The 4747-nt window shown below is 41.2% G+C and overlaps 1 protein-coding gene across 1 annotated transcript in view; it reads left to right on the forward strand.

Moving 5' to 3' along the window:
• The window catches only part of LOC112140824, a 40438-nt gene that overhangs the window by 25425 nt on the left and 10266 nt on the right, over positions 1 to 4747 (forward strand). Inside the window, exon 4 of the mRNA XM_024263834.2 lies at positions 626 to 683. The gene's annotated coding sequence lies outside the window, so the exon portion shown is untranslated. The remainder of the gene's footprint in view (positions 1 to 625; positions 684 to 4747) is intronic.

The following is a 4747-nucleotide window of genomic DNA, read 5'->3' on the forward strand; positions in this document are numbered from 1 at the left end:
AGCAATGTTGGGCCCCATGATAAATACCATGTTCGATCAAAAATGCATCCATCAGTATGCCTGGCACCATGACAGCCTAGGCAGGACATCGATGATCGACTTTGTAGTTGTTTAAACGATCTTCGGCCGTGTGTCTTGGACACTCGGGCAAAAAGAGGTGCAGAGCTGTCCACGGATCTCTACCTGGTGGTGAGTTGGATTCCCTAGGGGGAAGGAGGCAAGAAAGGGCTGGGTGCTCCCTTAAAGATCGGGTGAGGAGTCACCCGGAGAGAGCTTGGAGTAGAGCCGCTTATCCTCCACATAGAGAGGAGCCAGTTGGGGGGTCTTGGGCATCTGGTCCGGACGCCTCCCTGGAGAGATGTTCCGGGCATGCCCCACTGGACAAAGAGTCCGAGAAAGACCCAGGACACGCTGGAGAGACTATGTCTCTCAGCCGGCCTGGGAACGCCTCGGTCCCCCCAGAGGAACTGGAGGAAGTGACCGAGGAGAGGGAAGTCTGGGTATTTTTGCTTAGACTGTTACCCCAATTCCAGATGAGCAGAAAAAGATTGATAAAGAAAAAGAAAAAGACCCCCAAACCAACACTTTCAAGAAATTAAAATTTATTATGTCTTTTCTGTTTCAGAGTCGATGATTTGAAATCATCTGTGGTTTCTAAGAAGGAGAACGTAACTCAAAGCAAGGTAAAGTATGAAGCAATCATCTCAGTCTTTTAGTTTGAAGTTAATCAATGTTGTCTTCTCCAAGTGTCATCTGGAGGTTCAAGTCATCTTCTTCCTTCTGCAGATCTGAACTGAAGCAAATTCAGAAAATTTCAAAAACTTTCAACTTACCTGCTTCATATAAACAAAGCTTAACCATAAACACCTGGCCTTTCGATACAGTGTTGACATTCTTTTGAGCATCATAATTCATCAACTGGTTTTTTATATCAATGTGAATCTGCCAATTCTGTTGCAGAGAAAAGCAGCTTTGCGACATAATGCAACACTTTGCATTGGTAAAGTATTTACGTTAGTAAAGTGTTCCATGGCGTAATCTTAGTAACAGCGCAAAGCCAAAATGCTAATTGATTCCCCTCCGCTTCAGAATTAGCTGACTCAAGTTGAATGAATAAAGCAGTGCTCACCAATCTTTTTGTGGCTGAGGATGGGTCAAACATTAGGATTTTATTCCGGCCTGGTGGTAGGAGACCACTGGCCTAAACAATAGAGTTACAGTATGCCAAAGATCGTGTTTTATTTAGATGACATTTATATTAGAGGGTTAAACAGCTAATAAATGTCTAATTTTTTTTTAAATAACAGACTTGTGGAAAAATGTGATACAATTGTTACAATTACTGCAAGTTCACTTCCAGTCAGTTTAACAATATGGTACTTGAACAGATTAAACAAGACTCTGTACAATAAATTCAAATGATCTTTATTTACAGTAAGGCTGGGCATCAAAAAAGTTATTATGTATATATATATATATATATATATATATATAAAGTAGTGGTGTAACGGATCATGGATAATCTGTGGTCCGTACGGATCAGAAGCCACGGTTCGGGACATGTGTGTACCGCGGACCAGTCCAACCCCCACCCCCCGGACACACTGCCATAATTTAAATCAATTGTCGGTTTACATCCATGGAATTTGCGTCAAATTCATAAAATCCTTTGTTTTGACAAGCGCTAAAGTAACTGTTTCATGGTTCTCTTAAAGTCTGTTCACCTGAAGCTCAGAGTAGCTCCCGCTGTGTGTGGGAGGAGCTTCCGTTATAAACGTTTCTGGACTTCATAATGGAAGACGCGGATCAACGCTGCTTCTCCGCAGGCAGAGGGGAGGGGCGGGGCTCCTCACCCTGGCTGCAGAGCGGCTGCGAGCAAAAAGGTCCGAGCTGTGTCTGTGTTTTTCTAACGCCGGGGTCACACTGGACGCGGAAGCACCGCGAAGCGGCGCGGAGCGGAGTGCGCGCGGAGTCTCTGCTCTCTAGGTCACACCAGACGCAAATTTTTTCTCGACGGTTGACAGGCGCTTCTGCTAGAGATATTGCTTTTTTTTTGCCATCATGGTCAATAACCAGGATATCACCCCATGTTTCTGCTAAAAGGGGATGGTCTCTGCCCCAGTTGACACAGACCCTGCCCCCCAACTCCGCAGTCGGCCCACTTCATTGATCTGTTTGTGCGCGCGTGTGCGTGTCTGTCTGTTTTGTTGTGTGTCTGTGTGCACGCACGCGCTCCCACGTGTTTCCGTCAGTAAATTAATAAACTAAAAATATTACCTGATGTTTCTTCCAAGAAGAACCGCTCCTCTGCCTCTCTCTCGTTCAAACGCTGCCCTGCTCCAGTGTGCCCCCACTGCATTGGGGGGCCCCGTCTGCCCCGCTTTTTTTCCTCCCAGGACCCTGCAGCCCAGCACACCTGCTCTGGAGATCTGTGGTGTCCGGGGTGGGGGCTCTCGCGCACGCGTGTCTGTGTGTTTTGATTTCCTATGCATATTTTCATCTCTACAGTCTGTTTAGACACAAAAACATGATCACATTTGTCAATCGCTGCGTTTTATTGTGAAAAATTGGTTCTATTTTGAAAATAAACAGGATTTTCTCATGTATTGTGATGCAACTTCCTGTCAGTATTGACGCGGAGCGCTCGCGGCTCGCGGCTCGCGCAAAAAATAGGCCAGACGCCGAAATGTTCCGCTGCACCGCGCGGACTCTCCGCTCCGCGCCTGGTCTGAACGACGTAATAGGTTAACATGGGCGCCGAATAGAAGCGGACTTTGCGGCGCTTCCATGTCCGGTGTGACCCCGGCGTAAAGTAGATGCAGACAGCGCACTGAGTTTCTAATGTAACAAACACACGGATTGCAATGGCAAAAACGGCTGTAACTTGTCCAAACACCGCGCTAAAATACATGAAATTCTAGCGGAGAGGCGCTGACCGTAAATGAGACGTTTAGCGGTGTTATTAATCCAACAGGTACGTGTGCTTGCGGTACACACGTGGAGCACGTGACTGAAGTGTTGATTATCAAAGAAAAGTGAGGGAAAATATAATTAAATTGAGTTGAAATGAATATGGATACTGGCACTGTAAAATAATGAACAATAAACAATGATTACAGCCTGAACATTAAAATTATACCTAAATAATAATAAATTATCTGACACCATGTGTAAAATGAAAAAAAATACCTAAAATTAAAATGCAGCATTATGAATTTTTATTTCCACAGTTTTCGTTCTTTGGATTGAGAAGGCCACTTGATATACTCTGCATTTTAGCTCTTAACTGGAGTTTGTTAATTTTTTCCTTAAAATATGTTATGGTAAAGACCCGTTCATATTAATTGTTAATTTTATTCTAATGTTGGAAAGGGCATTAAATTGTTATATCGTGCTTTAAATTGTTCAAAAAAGTTTTTGCAGAAAATCAAAACATATTTTTGTGTTAAAATAGTTCAATTTCATAGATTACCAGGTAATATAATGGTTTTTGGAATATTTACTATATCAAGATACATCGGTATCGTGAGCCATGTATCGTGAATTGCATCAAATCGTGATGTACACTGAGATTCCCAGCCCTAGTGAAGTACTTTGTATGCTTATTGAATGTATGATTTGAAGTGTTTCCAAAAATTAATTTAGCTCTCATCTTGTTGTTTTTTACGTTTTTTTTTTTTTTTACTGATCCGAAAAATGATCTGAACCATGACCCTAAAACTGTGACACGATCCGAACCATGAGTTTTGTGATCCGTTACACCCCTAATATAAAGAGAACACAAATAAAGTAGACCACCTAACTGTTCGTTCTGTTCCATTTAAAAACAAAGCATTAACTCTACAAATATGATTTATTTTTTTCAGGCTTTACAGATTAAGCATAAAATTATAACAGTATTTTAAACAAAAATACCTAAGGCGTCTTACATTTTAAAACATTTTTTACAAAATTATTTAAAAAAAAATGAAATCACATAGAAGTAATTAATAAATGGTGTGAACATGTCTAATGTCATCAAACTCAAATTCAAACAAGCTGAGAAAAAAATGAAAGATTTACCAGAAATTTTATAAATCTGTCTCCCAGTGATTACATTTTTATTAAATCATAAAAAATAGCCCGTAAAGTAAGATTTACACTATTATTATAATATGTCATTGACGTTAAAATTGCAGCGCTCTCACGAAAGAAAGGGGCAAGGGGTTCAACACAACCTTTGACGCAAGTTGCAGTTGTTGTGTTGTGTACCCACTGCTAATACCCAGTGGATGAATTCTGTCATAGCATTAAAAAAATGCTATTTTTTTAAATTAATGTCATGCAAATGTTATATTTATCCGCCACATCTGAAAAGTCCTGTCAGTTAAAATATTGTTTGACTGTAAACTGGTCTGTGTTTATACAGGCGGCACACAAAAAGCTGTTTAGCTACATCATGGTCACCAAATCAACACTTTTTATTGAACTTTCTGTTACTGCTATAATTCAAGCTGGCTTGTCCTCCTGTTCTGACTGGGCCCCATTATAAATCACCAGATCTTCCGCTGCTTCATCAGCCGAAACTGAGCATTAAACAGAGAAGATTAGCTCTAGTGGCTGCGGAGGTGCCGTGTCTCACATGCATTTGTTAACTTTGTGCACGGAGGAAGGAAGCGGGGAGGTCCAAAAAATTTACCAAAATGAGAGCTAATAAACATAAATAATTAGATAAAAAATGTACTCGCCATGTGGGCACTAATTCTGT

Source organism: Oryzias melastigma, unplaced genomic scaffold (assembly GCF_002922805.2).
Source record: "Oryzias melastigma strain HK-1 unplaced genomic scaffold, ASM292280v2 sc00216, whole genome shotgun sequence".
Taxonomy (NCBI): domain Eukaryota; kingdom Metazoa; phylum Chordata; class Actinopteri; order Beloniformes; family Adrianichthyidae; genus Oryzias; species Oryzias melastigma.